We start from the raw sequence: 19,578 nt of genomic DNA, 5'->3' as shown, positions 1-19,578 counted from the left end.
TCTATTAAATATCCAACCTTTTTTTCACGACAATTGTGATATTCAATAACTTTGTCACGTATTCATATCTCCTTTGACATCTTTCTACTTAGGAAATCATTAGGGCAGTCAATATTGAGAATTTCTTCAACGTTCCATATTTCCACAAGCAGTCAATCGATGCAGCAATTAGTAGAACTACAACTACTGAGATGCCACTTTTCAATTTTAGATAACTTACATACAAACCAAAGTCATGAACCATTCTTCTAATTTTTAAATAGAGCAACCGAAAATTCAAACACGAACCATATTATACATTTACTCGCTGGCCACATCATATCAAAACTGTTTATTGTGTTTTTTTTTTTGTTGCAATTCAACTAGTACAGGCCACTTCAACCATCCTATTGTACTTTTGTATTCTTTTAATGAAACTATCCATTCAAGGGGCAGGGAAAAAAAACTTCAACCATCCTTTTCCCCACAACTTCCACTTTAGGATTCACACTGTCCTCCATTATCAGCAAGATTAATGCAACACATAATATGCTGCTCCACTAATCCTAGCAATCCATTCCTAATACATAAACATCAGTGAATTCCTTCCAAATTAACCAAGTACATTATTACTAAGAGACATATTGGTCTATCACATATCATCAGTAAATAACTCACAATAATAATAACAGATTATGCATCCACACACAAATCCAATTTAACAGCCACAAAATACATCGATTCTCCCTAGAATTTTACTTAAACATATAAGAGCTATGGAATCATAAATACATGTAACCACACACACATATATAATGGCTGGAATAAGTTGATCACTTGGGTGGGTGGTCGTCCACCTTTTGATCACATGTGCAAGCTTCCACCAAAAAACTCAACATTATACAAATTATTAACTAAGTTAACTAGGGTCATAGTAAGTATATATTCATGTGTGCGCCCCTGTGTAAGTTGATGGTTGAGTAACATTGACTAACAATTGGCATTGACCAGATTGATAATCTGATAGCATCAAATGTACCAACATTTATCGAGGACTCTAAAACATCTTATTGTCATTATGGTGTTCCCTTTTTAAATCAAGTAACACACTAGTCTAGCTAACCTGCATCAACAAATTTAATATAACTTAAAAATTGTCAATATGGAATTCGTGATGCAAATGATTTTCAGGCCTAGCAGCTAACTCTGACAAAAGCAAAATTTTCTTCTCCAGTGTCACTGAAGCTGCACAGGAATGTATCATGAACATCATGCAATTTCAAAGAGAAGACCTTCCATTCACCTATTTGGTATCCCTCTTATCTCATCTATGCTCAGTTCCACTCATTGTACTAGCCTTGTGAATAAGATCTCTGGTAGAATCACTCACTCGTCAAGTAAAGCCCTATCCTATGCTGGTAGACTCCAACTTTGTAAATCTGTGCTCTGCAGCATCCAACTCCACTGGATGAACATCTTCATTCTCCCCAAGATGACCATCAACCTCATCAATTCCATCATTAGAAAGTTTCTTTGGTCAGTTTCCAGTCCAATTAAAAGGAACTCCAAGGTGGCATGGATTCAGGTATCTCTTCCTAAGGCAAGTGGTGGACTTGGTCTCCCATTCTCTCTTAATTGAACAGAGCTGCAATGCTCTACTATATATGGCATCTCTTCAAGGTTCCAGGCAGCATATGGTCCAAATGGATACACTCCAACATTATCAAGCAAAAGAATTTATGGGATGTCAACATCCCCTCTCACTGCTCTTGGTCAACCAGAAAGATCATGTAGCCTAGCAAGACCTTTAATTTCTGCAAAAATTGGAAATGGCCGCAAATCTCTCTCTGGTTTGACTCTTGGCTTTCCATGTGGTCCACTTGTCAACAAAGTTCAGCATTCTAGCTCCCTAAGTACCACAATTGGAAGATATTCAAAGGTGAGTTCCATCACTCTCGATGGGGAATGGTCCACTCCATACTGCCTTCAAAAACTCATCCCAGAGTTGAGAGACACCTCTTTTCTCCCACCACTGAACCCTTCTATCAATGACCACTTCCTTTGGAGCTCTCTTCCTTCCTTCTCCCTATCCCTAACCATGGATGTTATTTCACGTCCACTTATGCCACTTCACTGGCCACGTGTTATCTGGTTCAAGCATAATATCCCTAGACATAGTTTTATTCTATGGGTTACAGCACTTGGTAAGCTTTCAACAATGGACAGACCATCCATGGCCTTTAAAATGACCCATGACTTTTGTTCCGTATGTTTAAATGACATGGATCCCACTCCTATCTTTTCTTTCGATGTCCATACTCATCTCTTAGTTGGAACCACTTCCAAAGGTTTTGCAACTTCCAAACCAATCTTCTGAACTGGGATGATTTGCTTGCTTGGATATCTAACAATTGGACATCCCCATCTTTCACCTCTCTCCCAGACCGGTGTATACTTCATTTGGAAAGAAAGAAAATGTAGATTGTTATAGATAAATGGTCTTCTACAGAAAACTTAAGCTCCAGCTCAATCTTAAGGCCATCAAGCTCAGATTACTTTCATGCTCATTCAAATACTGTAAGGCGGTCAGAGGTCTAGTAGCTACTTGGCAACTCCCAAGCTCAATCTTAAGGTCTCCAAGGAACCTCCAGATTACCATCATCATTAACTCGGGAACCATTTTCCAGAACTTCGTAATTGCTCATTCTACCTCTCCATCCCACCTACAGCATATTGATGCCTACTGCTCCTAGTTCTAATTCTGCTCTCTTATAGTTCTTGCTCGATTCTCAAATGTTTGTTGTTAATTGCTTTAGGCCACAAAGCCGGTCCCTCTCTCAGAGAGACTTGTTTGTACATTTAAATTACTATGTATAAAATTATTATAAACCAACTTACCTTAACAGTAAATAAATAAATAAATTCTGCAGAATTTAAGATTGAACATGAAAAATAGGATGAAAAGCCAAAAACAATGCATAAAAAGGAACAATATGATGGTGACACTAATTTATATTTTACTAATATATAATGTGGTTTGATAACCTAGCTTCTGTTGTGAAATTCATAGAAATTAAGCAAATACCGGTGTAGACTGTAGTTGACGTTGACATTTAAATTTGTGATGAATTTTTGAAACCAATTAATTGACAAATACACACATATATACACAGATAGATACATTGAAAACGCACAAAAATTCACAAATAAAAGGTGGAAGGGAAGCAAAAAACCAAATGAATTCAGAAAAAAAGGACCACTATACCAAAAAGGAAAAAGAAAACCAAGAAGAAAACCACAACTAGTGATGCTGCTACTACTACAAGAGAAACCAAAACAATTGAAGCCAAAACTGGTTGTGTACTTGTGTTGAAAATTTAATCTTACAAGGACAAACTCTTTGAGTTCCAAAATGCACAACAACAATAGTAGCATAAGAAAACAAATCAAGCACAGATATGGAACTTTTACAACCGTGCGCGAGTCGAAATCATGGAGAGAAGCCGGAACAGAGTTAAAAGGGAAGAGACGACTACCTTGTTTTCGAGTTCTTGTCATCAACACTCACCAGAATATATACATATATATGTAATATGTATTACGTGTGTGTGTGTGTGTATAGAGAGAGAGAGAGAGAGAGAGAGAGGGGGGGGGTGGGCTATGGAAATTGATAACGCGGAGACGAAGGGAGGGGAATTTGGAATTGCAGAAAAAGCTTACGGTGAGTCTCAAAGGGGGAAGATGATGACACGTCGAAAGACGTCAGGGGTAATGTGGGAAAATGATGAATTACGAGGGTGTTTTGGTAAAAGTAGATGCAGAAGTCGTGGGCAAAATGGGTAAGAAAAAAATTTGGACCATTTCTCGATTTGTGCGTGTCATCCTTGCGCAGGGGCCATGCTAATCTTCTCTGTATCGTTCCAATTTTATCGGATGTCCCCGAAGGGACATAGCATAATTGTGATCTCATCGTATATTAACCACAAAGACTTCGTTTTTTTAATCAATGTGGGACTGCTTATAAGCGGTACGGGAGTCATTCACAGCCTAGTAAAACCTACAACTTTACCCTACATATATAGCCTGAAGTTCTGCCAATCCACTGTTCCTATATCATAACTCTTATATCTATCTTCACCTCGTATTTTGAGCTTGGTATACCATTTGGATGTCCAGAACGAAGTGGAATCAAGGAATAAAAATTACCATGAGAGTGAGTTATTAAATAATTATGTTATCAAAAATATTATTGCACCTGATTTTTAGAAATACAAATTTTTTTAAAATATTTTTTAAGGGTAAGTGAAGAAAACACCCTCAAGTATACTCTAAGTTGTATTTTTATTCCTTATTTAAAAAAGTGTGCAATAAATATCCCTAATCTTTTAAAATTGTGCAAAATTACTGTCATAAATCTGACATAAATTATTAATGTAATACCTATTTTGTCCTTTAGTCTTCCGAAAATACCATCCTTCTCTCTCTACTCTCTACCATTCAAAACCTCCTCCTCACACCACACACACACACGTGTTTATCTATCTATAGATACACACACACATCAATCTCATCCATTCATATATATATATAAATACACACACACACATATCTATCTATATATATATATATATATGTGGTAGCTGCGAATCAAGGTGCCACTGGCAGTATCGATGGCTTGTGGGTTGTGGATTAGAGGTGGCGGTGGCCGGATCTCGATGCCAAGATTGTGAACTCAGGATCAATGGGTTTGTGAAAGGGAATCGGGATCCACTATCTTCGCCGCTCCGAGCCTTCACTGTCGCTCCGTCTTTCTTACTTAATGGCAACTCAATCAACGTGGCAGGGGAAACCACCGATGGAGGAAACCGATTTGTAGCGACAGAAGGCTAATGAGGCGACGAGGATATGGCGTGATTTCGCCTCCATTTTCTCTCTTCGTTGATTTCTGTTGCCCGATTGTGGGGTTTGGGGATAATGGGGGTGGCGGCGCCTCCACCATCGATGTTGTAATCCAACATCTCACCGCTGAGAAACATCGATTGCAACGCCATCGAGGAGTAATCAAATGTGGCAGTGGAGCGGCGGCAGCACCATGACCACTACCACTGATTTGACGTCATTTATGTTTCGTCGGCGTCATGAGCCTCAATCGGGTCATAGTTCACAGCTTGATGAGTCTTAATTTTCTGGGTCCTATGGATTCGTTATAGTTCACAGTCGCCTTCGAGCTCACCATCTTCTATGACAGTCTTGATGCCTCACCCAGATCGAATTGCAGAATGGGTGGGCAAAATTGATTGCACCAAATTGAAAATTGATTGCAGAATTGTCCTTTTTGGTTTATTTACAAAATTTTGTATTTTTATATATTTTATAAAATTGTTGACTAAGGGTACTTTAGTTAAGTTTGATTTTAAATGTGCCAGAGGGATTTGATTGCACCAAATTGAAACTTGAGGGGTGTTTTTTGCACGAAAATGGTGTGATCTGCACTGTAAACATACTTGGGGGGTATTTTTTGCACTTGACCTATTTTATGTGAGTTAGTAGCAATTCTAATTTGACATTAAATGTGATACCCCCGGATTTTCATATGCGGGTTGGCCAGGCCCACACCCGATTACCCGAGGATATCAAACCAATTAGCAATAAACGAACACATAATACAATTAAAGAAATATGAACAAATAAAAATTTGCTGAAAATAAACTAGAATGATAATCCAAAACTGAAAATCTCAGAATAAAATTTTATAAATAAAGTATTAATCTGATATATCCAACTTTTCCAAGTCCAATACAACTCGGGAATCCATCTGATGAACCCCTAATCAAAACCAATACTGGAAAGCTAACAACTGAAAAGAAGCCCACTGCTAAACCATAAAGAAACCTCCTACGTCGTCGGTAGAATAAGTAGTCGTCTCTACTCAGTACGAATAAGCTCTAAGACCTGGAACCGTCCGTTACCTGAAAAATAATAGTGGGTCAGGCCCACGAACAAGTTCTATCCTAACTACAATCCAAACAGAGAACCGATACGCAGATACATCCTAGATGTCCCAACCATATCTATATAGTCCGTAATAGATAAATATATATCCACACTACAGGACTTTCACTAAACTATGCTGAGGGTCTTAACTTGAATAGAAGGCAATATGCAATACGCACCTGAGTGGGCATGACTACTTAAGCCTAACAGGGTATACCTCAACCAACATAGCTAGTTACGCATCCTACTGCATATACGCACCCTAACCGTCGACTATGAGACTCAAGCTCAGATTGCGGTACCATAATTATATATTTTAAATCCATTCATATCCATCCACAGGAAATCCAATAAATCGTTCAGCTTATTCAACCGCATAGACTTATATAAAAGATCCAATAAGTCATTCAGCTTATTCAACTGCACAGACTTAAATATAAGGAGAATTATGTTTTTATAATTCGTACCCTTATTCCAAAATAGGTAGGACTGAGTATTTTAAATCAGTCTGTCCCTAGTATGCCACCGTCCCGTACCGGTGCATACAATTCACAAAATCCATATAATTGATAGAGCAGGTAAAGTTGTTCACCAATTAAAATCTATAAGGTAGAAATTAGCGTTTTGAGCTAAACCATACCTAGTATGTCACCGTCCCATACCGGTACATAAAATCCTCCATATCCATGTAAATTACAATATATAAATAATAAGCAAGTAATTTACAATTCAAAACCAAATATCCAAATAATTGTAGAAAGAAGATTAACAATCTCGCAATTAAAATCCAGTATTAATCCATGTAATTGCATCAAAGAATTTAATATTATAACAATTAACATCCAAGGCATGCATAGTTCCAATCTAAAATAAAAACCTTATCATGCATTTAAAACAAGTTTTATTAACATACTGGATCCCATTAAATTGCTAAAAATTTAATTAAGCAATTAATCCGTCTTTCATCCGTTAACAGCGTAGAAAATTTATTAATTTTATACTGTTTGTCCCATTGATTTAGAAATCAACTTTAATCAATTTAAGGTTTTAATCACACCCAAAATTAACTATTTAATCCCTCTCTGAAGTCCCATTAAATTTCTGAAATTTAATACAAGCCACTCAGTTCATTTCTTCTGTTAATAGCATGCACAGTTGTATATTTTTACACTGCTTCATCATTTATCATAGAGACTTAAACCATGCAATAATAAGTTTAATAACACTTAGAATTAACCATTAAGACCCTCTGTAAAACCCCATAGTCAACAGAACAGTTCCCATGCTTCAACAGTAAACAAACTGTTCGTAAAAGAAAAATTTCAGAAAACACTATTGAAAAGAGCCTTCTCTAAAAAACTGAAGAAGGCTCTAAACCACCTAGAGCAGGCTCCCACATTCTAGAGCCTTCTCATTTCCATTGAGCCTTCTCTTTTTAATTCTAGAGCCTTCTTGTTTCCCTACTACACGTCTTCTACTTCATCTCCGGCACATCCGACCTTACTGTTCTTCCTCTAAATTGAACTTACAGGTCTTAAATTACATCTAGTATTAATCCAGACTTTGATTTATTGCAGTAAAATTCAATACCAAAAATAACACAGTGGTGACTTCTATGTTAAAACAGAGACGATAAAAGCCATACATGACAGAACTATTGCAGACAAGTTTTCACAAATAACAGATGATCAAAGTCAAATATAAAAATCATGCATTTTAAACAAGATTTATATATCATGCTATAATCCAACAAATTGTTAAAATTAAATTAAACAATTCAGTTCCTCCCATCCATTAACAGTATGCTAAATTGTTTACTTTTATACTGTTCCATTCTTTTACATAGGATATAAACCATGCAATAAGAGATTTTAATAACTCTTAAAACTTCACTTAGGAACCCCAGTACACTCACAAAGCAGTTCAGGAACATTAAACCATCCAAACACTGCCCAGAAAACAATTCCTATGGGAGAGCCTGCTCTAAAACTTGTAGAGCAGGCTCCAGAAAACAAAAGAGCAGGCTCCAAATTCTTGGAGCCTTCTCTAGATAGGTAGAGCGAGCTCTGCCTCTCCTAGAGCCGGCTCTGCAATGGGGGGGAGCCGGCTCCCTCCTCCTGGAGCCGGCTATCTCCCTCTCTGAGAGCCGTCTCTTGCATCTGCACTTTCTGCGACCTTCTTCTTCAACGCCGGCCACGTCCAACCCTTTCTATCTGGTTTTAAACTATTCATAATAGTCTTAACCGTGTCCAGTACAATCCCCATGGTGTGTTTACAGCAGTTGAAATCCAATACAGAGATTACAAGTTCTACAAACTAAATATGCTTTATGAACACACTTTAAATCAGACATGCACGAACTATACTTGAACAGATTCAACACATACAGAGCATCAATATAGCATATAATATAACTATAAAACTCAGTTCACGATTAATTAAACCCTAGAGGCTACCTAGGTGCATAGAACACAAGCCAAAGGGAAGGAGGAAGAAAATAACTTGCCTTTATAGTTTTGGATTCAAAACTCTGTTGCCATCTTTCTAAGTTTTTCCCGACAATCCAATTCACTGTTCAATCTCTTATTGCTTTATCTTCCTCTCTCCTACGTCCGTCCTTCAAGCCACGGCCAAACCCTCACCAAAGTTGCTCTGTTTGTTTCTCACAACCTCTCTCTGTTCCTCTCTGTTTTCTCTCAACAACTCTAAACGTAAATAGGGTCTGTGTTTGCTAAAACCCTAAGGTGCCATACTGTTATATATATATCTAGACTTAATAAAACCCCACTCCTTGTAGGATCAAAGATAGAGCCCTAATCTAAATCCTAGTCGGCCCATAGAACAAAACCTAAGTTATCATCCACGGCACCTAAATTATAATCTACGGCTCCACATACGTGACGTTCAAAAGACTGTAAGTAATTAACGTAATTAAAATACAATTAATTAATGTAACCACCGAAAATCAAAATACAATTAATTAATTCAAATAAACACAATAAAAAAAATAATTCATTTAAATAAAACAATTAATTAAAATAAACCACTATTCAAATAAACAATTTGACACATAGAATTAAATTTAAATTTCAATCTTATCCTTTTGAAAACTATGGGTATTACATTAAAGTCAAACCTATCAGGAAACTTTGAGCATAAAGAAATTAATGTTGCCTTATTAAATAAACATTTTTCCCCTTATTTTAGACGTCTCTTAATTTTATGGACATTAAGTTTCATGCAATTTGATTTTAATTTCAATAGAAGTGTTATTTCATTGAGAGTATATCTTAATTGATTGTTAGCTAAGAATAGTACACATCTTGATGAAAATTCACATGTGTAGTTAAATTGTGAAATTTGAGTCTCTACTACAATTACTAAACCTAAAAAAATATTTGAAGGACCTTTCTCTAATGTTAAAGATTGACTATTCCTTGTCAAGTAAGCGACTTTGAGAATGTTCTTAAATAAATAAATAAATTAAATAATGTATGTGTATAATAAAGAAGTAATTTTTTTAAATTGCATAAATGTGTAATTCCAGATATTAAACAGTGGTTTGAAAATGTATTTAATTGCTTACTGAGTCGTATAAGCATGATGTAATTTAATCATGCTTATATATTTGAATAATGTTGTGATTAATTTGCAATGCTTTATTGGAAGGGGTGAACGATTACCCATTTATAAAAAAGTTTAAGCTGCTGGGTAAAACTGAATACCCACCCATTTATACCTAACCACTTTTCCATCCAGATCCGATGTGATATATGATCCTTGTTACATTCTCCCCCACCTAAATTCGTAACGCCCCCGTTGCGGTTCGGGCCACCCTGTCTACCCGGGGTGGCTCACACCGACGCCTTTCGGGCCAAGCGCTTGACGTGACACCGAATCAATGACTGAATCTGACTCTGATACCAACTGTAACGGGTGGATGCTTGCCATTTACCTAAAAATTTAAGTTGTTAGATAGTGCTGCATATCCATCTATTTATACCCAACACTTTCCTATCTAGATCCGATGTGGAACAAATGACCCCTTATAAAATTCTCCCCCTATCTAAACTCACAACGCCCTCGTTGTAGTCGGGCCATCCTGCCTACCCAGGATGGCTCACCTGGAAGCCTTTTGGGCTAGGCACTTGGCGTGACACCGAATCAAAGACTGAACCTGACTTTGATACCAACCGAGACAAATGACCCTTGTTACACTTATGTTAGTGGACTTGGTATTTATTGTTGATGTGATAATTAATGTAAGCCTAATTTTATGTGAGCGGTTGAGAATTTTTTGTACTTTCCCAGAGTACGTGTATCGGTCCCATAACACATGCACCATTCAAGTCAAGAGTGCCATTCGAAAGTGAAACCTTAAGGATTTACTTTCTGCATCTGTGCCAATTATAATCTTATGAATTGTGATATACATTGAGTTATATCAATCAAAATTGAACAAATGTATATATATATATATATATATATATATATATATAAAGGTACTTTAATTTTTAGAATTGAAATAGTATAGTAAAATAAGGCCAAATTATATAATTTGATTCGATGTGGTCCAATTTACTAGATAATATGGTTGTGAGATGAAAGGTAAAAATGAATTTACGGTTTCAACCCTTAACTAGATTTGTATAATTATTTTATTTGGAAAAGATAGTAAAACATTTAAATGATTTTTTTTTTTTTTACCACGTGATATTTCAATTGTTATAAAAAGTAAGAAATGAATGGTACAATCACAAACTTCCTCGTCCAAATTATACTATAGTGAAATCTTGGGTGAGACAAATCTTTTCCTTCTCCAGTACATGTAAAATATATATATGTATATATATTTGCACATGTTGCTGAAGAATTTTCTTCAGTGGTTTGAAGGCGTAGAAACATCATATCACAGCCATACCATAATGAGATATTTTTAATCGATTTTCCATTTCAGGCTTTAAGCAACTTAAGACCATACTCGACTTTTATGTGGGGTAGCTTTTCCCATGACAAGCAAATTTGTTTCTTTTTGTTGGGAATAACGATACGTTTAATTACCCGCAACTAAAAGCGCGTGGACTATGGTTGCAGAACAAAATGCCATAAAATGTTTTTATTTTTATTTTTTTTATTTTTATATATATATATTTTTGGTTTTTCCGGGTAATGCTGTAAACATGTGTTTGAGTTCAAACTTGACTGGTTATTTTTTTGAAAAGGTTAAACTCGACTTGTGACTACCTACGTGGATTGGTACAAATAGGCACCGACAGATTACAAGTTACATAATTTCACATCGTTTAGGTAAGGTAAAGATGAAATATTAATATGTGCTGGTTCGATCTCCAAATGGTATGAGGTCTTCTGGATAAAACTCAATAATAAAAATGTGCGGGTTCAGACCCAAAGCGGACAATATCATACCGCGTAATAGAAAAGGGGAGTGATTGTGATGACCTTGTGTAAAGTAAATATGAAGTGCTTACATGTATTTGTTGAAGAATGGTATGAGCTATTTTAGAGTAAAAACCAAGAACAAAATCATGTAGTGGAGTAGGTTGTTACACAACTTGTTTAATAACAAAAGCCGATTAGGCTTAATTTAAACTCATGTTCAAAATCATTTTTGTCTCACTCGCAAACTTATACGAGTCTATACAAACTTATATTCACGAGCATACTCACATGCTTACATTTATGAATCTAAACAGTTCTATGTTTATATTCGTGTCATGAGAATACAAGTCCGTGTATATGAAGATACGAGCTTACACAAGCTTATGTCACAAGTCTAAACAATTTTAGTCAAATACGGTTGTTGGCTTATTAACTAAAAAATGAGCTCCAACTCCGCTTGTTTTCTCAAAGAACAAGCCTGTGCTAAGTTTTAGTCGAGCAACTCTTCATGAACCAACTTGGTTCATTTGCACCCTTATGCCTTGTGTAATGTATTTTAATTAATTTCTATCTGCTTCACAAACTTGAAAATGCCAGTAAAGCTGCATTCCCTAGTTCCCTAGCTATTATTCTCTCGTTAATATATTTTTGAGGGATATTGTAAAAGAACTTTATTCTTGTGAAAATTAAAACTAATATTTGAAGCAGGAAATTTTTATTTGCACCCCAAAATAGGCCTATGTGCTCCACTTACTTTTGTTTTTCTACAATATGTCAAGTTTAGTGCCTTTCCTCCCCCGGTATTTACTTTAACCCGACCTCATTGTTCCTATGGCTTGACTAAAATGGATTTAGTTTGACTAAAATTTATATCCATGTCCATATCTATAATATTATAAAAGGAGTAATGATAAGTGATAACTAACTTGAAAAAACAAAAGAGGCGAAAACTCGCTGAATTTGATTTGGCTACGCCACGTCAGAACCAAAAAAGAAAGAGTCCTCTCTTACACGGTATAAACAAAAAAAAAAAAAAAAAAAAACATGCTGCTTTCTCTTTTCTCTCACAAATACAAAACTAAATTCTCCAAAATTAGATAGAGAGAGCAAAAGAAAATAATCACAAGCAATAAATTACTTGTTCCTGTGTTCCATAAATTTAAATTTACAAAGTAAAAATTCATAGAATTATACGAATACAATATTATCTATACTCTGTATAAACCAAATATTTATTGCTTTAAAATTTATATTAAAGAATTTTTAATCTATAATTTATTCATCTTATTAAAGTTTTACAAAATGTATTTGCCTTTAGAGAAAAAGTAAGTGTCCAGATTTTACAAAAGGTGACATTTGAGAAGAAGTGTTGTATATATCCAATTTTGGAGAGTTTTTAATTTTATGTTTGTGAGGAGAAGGAGAAAGCACCATGTTTTTTTGTTCTTTTTTTCTTTCCTTTTTTGCTATTCATTTATACCATTTAAGAGTTTGCCAAATCAGATTCAGGAAGTTTGCGCTTTTTCACTTTTGCGTTGCCTATCATTACTCTTATAAAAGTGCAAGACTTTTTTAGTATTTTCAAATATTTATTATTATTTTTTTAAATCATAATATGAATTCTAAATAGAGTATTTAATATGGAATTTAAAAACGGTTTCCAATTTTAATTTTCAAAACTTAGGGACGACAGATTTAGTTACCTTATTAAACTCTCTCAACCATTACAATTTCTTTTAGTTGTGGTAGTTTGAAGGTTTTTATAATGTGATATATATAAAAATTGTTATTCACGATTTTAGCTTGTTGGTTTAAAAAATTAAAGGGAATTATGATGAAAAGAAACTAAATTATTCTACTTTATTTTTGGTCAATCCTGATTTTCTTAGTTACAATCATATAAGGTTCACTTTCATTGCATGTAATTTTACTAGTCGTGCTATATTTATCAGAGTGAACTTAACATGGTGCATTTTTAAACTTTATATAAGTATGTGTGTATATATATATATATATAATTTATTTGAATAGTACTGCGATCATTATGATTTCATTAATATTATAATTTTACGATTACTTATACAAAGTTGGTCAAATTTGTCCCACTATTAAACTTCTTATCATTACTTAATTAATTAAGCAATAATTTATTTATTTTTGGATTCTCGCGAGTCTCAATGTTATTAAATATAGGAAGTCTTAGTAATAAAAGGAAAAACATGGAGAAATATAATAGTGTGCTTAATTTTTGAATGGTTAAAATTAATTTAATAATATTTTTAAAATTAAATGCTCCTATAACTAAAGTCATTTAGGACCAACTCCAAATAGATTATTATTATTTTTAATCAAAGTAATACAAAACGATGAAAAGATTTATGATACATGTTGGACAAAACGGGAAAAGGTATTAAGTGATAAAAAAAGAATATTAATTTCTTCGTTGTAATTATTCTTGCCTTTATTCTGAATGGGGCATGTGACTTATCTTTTTTCAATATAACATGTTGTAGACCATGTCTCCTTTTATATTTAATTTTTTAACATTAATTTGAATTATTTTCCTTTTACGTAAATTTTATCGTCTCTTTATATCTTACCTTATAGGAAAACAATTATTTTTCTTCTCATCGGTGCATCATTAGGTTTACTATGAATGTGATCATATTATTTAAGTCTATTTTATCTAATTTAATTGTTTGTAGACACTATAATTAGTGATTTTGTCACACTTTTATTATTAATTTAATAAAAAAAAAGTGTCAAAGGAAATAGTCTACAGTAAAATTTCATAAAAAAATTAATACCAACGCCAATTAGTGATAAAATAAGATTAGAACTTAAGTACTCCTAAGATTAAACCAACTTGCACTGACTAGAGCCCAAGCATATACCCTCTCATCAGCAAACTTTATATGCCTCCATTTGGCTGTGCAAGTATTCCCACTTGCCACGCATTCACCAGCGCGTGGTGTACCATTCCAACATTATCTATTTATTTTATTTTAATTTAATTTTTCTTCCGAAGGCATCTTACAGAGAAGTGGGCGTAAAGATTTAAAACGCCTTCTTCGAACACCTTCTCTCTCTTTGCCCTCTCTCTCCTCTCTCTCTCTCTTCCATCCCTCTTCAACAAAACCGACTACAGAGCCAGAGCACAAATCAGAGAGCTCCCTCCTATATATCTAAATTCCTAATCTTCTATGTGACCTAGACTCTCTCCTTCTAACCCTATTTCCTCTAAAATTCTCCGACTCTTTCGTCTTTCGATCCCCATTCTTCGGCGCCTAAGATTCACTCAACCTGTAAAGCTCGGCGTTTCGTCTCAGAAGACACTCCATTGCAGGTTCTCTCATTGAATTTTCAATTGAACAAATTTTCTTTAATTTTCTTTCTGAGAAATCCAATAGGGTTCTTTTGCATGTCTTTGATTAGATCTCATTTGGGTTTTTATCGCTTGTTGGAATTTATTCATTATTATTTTATGGTAGTAGGAAGTGTTAGTAACTGGAATTTTGTGGTTTCTTTGATGTCACAGTGAATGCTTATGGGTTGTGGTAAGTCAGGGTTTTGGAATCGTAGAGATCAGTTTCGGGTTTCCGGTGATTGCTCGTCCGGTTAACTTGTTCGGCCTGCAGCGCATCTGAAAGGTTCTTTTTTTGGCTGCTTTAGTTTCAATTTTCCTTTCTTTGGTTATCTTGATTTTGTATGTTTATTGTTTAAATTTGGTATGAGCAAATTTCTTCCTTGAATTGTTTATCTAATATCTATAAATGGATTGTCATTTCTTGATTTTTACATGTATTTGTTAGTGCAATTCACTCCTCATGGTTGTCAATTGCCTTTTTGAATGAAGTGCAGATCTCTAACAATGTCATGCAATGGCATTGAATGATTATCCATAAGGACACATTGATTTAGGTTTCTTTCAGTGGGTTTTATAAAATTTTAGTTATTCCAGACCTTTTGAAACTAGGGTTAGGAGAATCACATTAGATACTGTTGATGGAGTGATTGATTAGGGTTAGGAGCATCACAGTAGATACCATTGACAGAGTTATTAACGCCGAATGATTTATTAATTTATTAATTCTTTTATTAGGACTAGATTAGGAATCTATGTTGGTAGAAGGAGGGTGCGAGTTGCATACGGTAAGCTCCTCTAGTAGGAGGATGTATACATAATTGGAAGGGGAGTTGAAGGAGCCTAGTATAACGGGTGGGGTGCTTTGCGGTTCAACCCAAAAGCTTAAGCTGTTGGTTATGTTACCCGGACTCGGATACGGGTGTCGGACACGGGTGCGTGTCTAGGGGTCGGATTCGTCAATCTATCAGTTTTCAGGATACAGGGACACGGATTAAAAGTGTCCAAATATTGGACACGGGTACTTGGACACTTTGAAAAGAGAGAAAAATTTGTAAGTTTTTTTTTTTTTATGTTTGAGACATTAATCATAAAACTAAAAAATGTATATATCAATTGTACTTTTTAATAAAATTTTTATAATTATTACTGCATTTGTTTGCCTCATTTGATTGGTGGCATGTCATGGCTATGCATTCCCCTGTTACTGCTGTTTTATGGACCCTGTAAATAAGAAATTCTGAGCTGTAGGGCTTCTTTTGTATACCCAAGGGCGGGTTTAGGCTTGGGCTAATATGCCTCTGTATGTGCATCTTGGCATTTGGGCCTGTACAAGTCAAAACACAATTAAAAAGGATGACTAATTCAATATGGGCTAATATGTCTTTGTATGTGCATTTTAGTCATGGATTGATGCTTGGGTTTTGGGCCTGCACAAGTCCAAAGCACAATTAAAAAGGAAGCCCATTCAATGCACACGGTATTTATAAGAGTACTGTAAAAAGCAAAGTTACAGCTGTAACCCACCACAGTAATGCTTTACAGCTGTGTCCCATCCTTTATCTTTTCAGATCCAAATAAACAGGTGTTAAGTTATTAACAATTGCGTGAAACCACGCTCAAGATGGCACAAAAAATTGCACAAAAGCTAGCTTGTGCTGGTTCACAAACAACAAGTCATCTTCAACCTTCAGATCACCGATCCGAACTAGAACGCCATTGTTGAAATAGAAAGCTTCTTATGGCTATAGATTTAACAAAAAAACACGAAAAAAATTCCTGATCCTTCACAAGCATCAAACCACACATCATTTTATGTATTTTCTTGGTCAGCCATGTCCGATTGAAGAATGGAGGGTTGGATGCATATCCCGCGTCTGTGTCCATGTTGTGTCGTGTCGACACGGGCACTCTGGCCTTCAGTGACGAGTCCAGGTAACACAGGCTGTTGGGTAGAGTTAACACCCAATACCATTACAATTTCCATCTGGATCCGATGTGGGATAAGTCTCATTTGTAACATTCATTCTCACCCGAACTCGCAACGCCCTCGTTGCGGTTGGACCACCCTGCCTACTCAGGGAGGCACACCCGGACTCTTCCGGGCCTGGCGCTTGGCATAGCACCGGATCAAGGATTGGGTCTAGCCCCGATACCAACTGTAACAGGTCGAGTGCTTTGTGGTTCAATTCAAAAGTTTAAGCTGTTGGGTAGAGCTAACACCCAAGCCATATATACCCATTACCCATTACAATTCCCATCCGGATCCGATGTGGGACAAGTCTCACTTGTAACACCTAGCATGCACTGACCTGTGGGAATACTGAACGTAGTTACAATAAAACCACCAACCTTTTTCCATTTGCGCTTTGTCAAAGTTTAAGTGGTGGCATATGTGGAAGATATCTTAAATGACCCATTCGACGTCCTCCTTTGAAAGAAATACCCTGTTGACTCTGGTCGTCCTTTTAGTATCTGTCAGTATTAAATTTAATGTATCAGTGGGGGTTTCTACTTTCTGCAGGCTGATTAGATGGGAGTTAAGACGAGAGGTTGAGATTGCCCTCCAACGCCAAGATATGTGATTGGGTGCAATCTTGGAAGACCAGAGACTGCTCTAAGGTCAAACTGAGGTTCTGAATACGATTTTTTGCACAAATTGCTGGGAAGGAAGAGATTAAATTTCATCGTATATTTTCTTTAGTGTAAGACTTGCCTGCTGACATCCCAAAACTTGGAAGGGCGCTGAAGAGTGTTTTACCCAATCCTAGCTTTATTGAAGATATACGACCTAGCTTTAAATATTCTTTTTATATTTCTAAGTCTGCAGAAGGGTGTTGAAGTTAACAGTGATCAGCTTTTATTTTTCCATCAGTAAATAAAATATGTATACCAAAGTGGATGTACATCATAGAAAGCCCGAGAAGAAAAGAAAAATCCAAGGAGACTTGCTCTCTGACAATCAAAAGCGAAGAAGTTGACCAGCCAAAGAATCTGTTACGGTCAGCAACAAATGAGATCACTACAACAAAATTTGTTGCAGGTGATCATGTTTGTTATATGGACATCAAGGTTACTAAAATTGGGGTCCTTAAATTTGAATTGTAGGATTGGATCGAGAATCGCAATATTTTACGTAATGAGAAAGATAATACCTAATAATATGTGCAGATTAAGAATTCTAAAAAAATTCACTATGAATGATCTTACTACAACAAACGAAAATATATAGAAGAAATAAGACAAATATTGAAAACCTAACTCTGAAAAAAAAAAAAATTTGGACCACATTAACACGCACACAAATAAAAAATTTAGTATCATAAAAATTAATTTATATAGAGCTAACCACGATAGAACATTACAATATTAGATTTAGAACATAGATGAAAATATTTCAGGAATCATTTATTGTTAATGGTCCTACATTATATGAAAATCGTCAGCTTATTCTAAAATACTTGAGCTATTTGCCTAAAAAGATATTGTAAGAAGGCATGTAACATAGGAAGAGAAATGAGCACCAGATAATTTCTGAAGATAAATGATTGACAGTTTTAGGCAAACTCATTGAACTTTAGAGAGAAAGAGATGAAGGTCAAAGTCAGTGTTTTGAAGTAGTGTTTTTGAAGGGGGTGATGGTTCTCATCTGTTAAAGTAAAAGGAATGGTTGCGGTGGGAATCGTCGGGGGTGAAGGGGATGGCAGAGTTTAGAAAGTGGAAAGAATGGAGGGATGCGCTGTGGATCCGGAATACGGAGTGCTTTAGAAGATTGTATGCTCAGAAACGGCGGGATGGTCATTCTTTCATGACGGATCGTCGCCGGCAAGATGGGTTCCGGCCGAATCAGGGGGGTGGAGGTCTCACCGGGAATGGCCGTCAGTCTTTTTTGCAGAGTTGGGATCAAAGAAGGCATCGTGGTGATGTTCACGTGCAGCAAGCGCGTTGGAGGGGGAGGAACCTTATCCATACACGTGGTTGGCATCCAGGCCATGCCCGTTACAAGAGTTCTACAGCTGTACCCACGTTATTTTCAAATTCTGCTCCAAATTCAGCTCCATTCGCTTGGGCTCGAAAGGGTTCAAAGCCTTCTGGGGATGATGGGCCTGTTCTTGGGCCAAGGAGTGGGGCTTTGGATGTTAGAGGGTTTAAAGATGATTCTACATCTTTAGGTGGGCCGAGTGAGGGGCCTAAGGTTTGTGGGCTGGTTGGAGGTTCGATTTCTCATCCATTTAAAGATGCTTCTGCTCAATCTGGGTTGAAGTGTGGGCTGGAATCAGTCCCTTCTTGCTCTGGAGTTGGGTTGAGCAACAAGTTTAGGCCCTTATCTTTGTCTTCCTCAGTGGACGGAAGATGCTCTCAGCCATCAGGTTCTCTCAGTGCGAGTCAAAGAGGATAGGCGAGGAAAGCCTGCGCGACGTCATCGCCTATCTAAGAAGAAAGTCATCTTTCCTGTGCTTCATAAGAGGTGGACTCGAAAGGCCAAGCAGAAATGGGTGATGGCTTCGCAATCGGGTTCTGATCCGGGTAAGTCCATAGTTTTTTCTGGGTCCTCTTCTCTCCATACTTTCTCTTCTTCTCCTTCTCCTTCTGTTGGGGGATCGAGCAGATCGTCGGGGTTGGAGAAGGGTGGGGTGAGCACTGTTTCCAATTCTTTGGCTCCGGTTGGCAAAAGTGACTCGGTGTTAGAGTCAGTTGAAGGTCATGACGACGGGTCTGTGAATGGGCTTGGTCTCGTTCGTCTTTCAGAGAATTTTGGTGAAGGTATTACGGTCTGCGTGGGATGGGATGTAAGGGTGATGATCAATGATGCTTCTGCCACTGTTTTGTTGAAGGAGATT

At 36.3% G+C, this 19,578-nt stretch overlaps 1 protein-coding gene and 1 non-coding gene across 2 annotated transcripts in view; one reads left to right on the top strand and one right to left on the bottom strand.

The window, feature by feature from the left end:
• Positions 1-3,825: 3,825 nt before the first annotated feature.
• LOC132275515 (U6 spliceosomal RNA) lies at positions 3,826-3,928 on the bottom strand. The gene has a single exon (XR_009470655.1). It is a non-coding gene; the product is annotated as a U6 spliceosomal RNA (small nuclear RNA).
• Positions 3,929-14,415: 10,487 nt separating this feature from the next.
• The window catches only part of LOC132275342 (uncharacterized), a 38,042-nt gene continuing 32,879 nt past the window's right edge, over positions 14,416-19,578 (top strand). The window contains exons 1-2 of the mRNA XM_059776808.1: positions 14,416-14,719; positions 14,912-15,023. The gene's annotated coding sequence lies outside the window, so the exon portion shown is untranslated. The remainder of the gene's footprint in view (positions 14,720-14,911; positions 15,024-19,578) is intronic.

This window comes from Cornus florida, unplaced genomic scaffold, assembly GCF_030987335.1.
Source record: "Cornus florida cultivar Cherokee Brave unplaced genomic scaffold, ASM3098733v1 CherokeeBrave_3.0.0_Hap2_Chr09, whole genome shotgun sequence".
NCBI lineage: Eukaryota > Viridiplantae > Streptophyta > Magnoliopsida > Cornales > Cornaceae > Cornus > Cornus florida.
The sequence above is the reverse complement of the archived record's forward strand: the minus strand, read 5'-3'. Positions and strand labels throughout refer to the sequence as shown.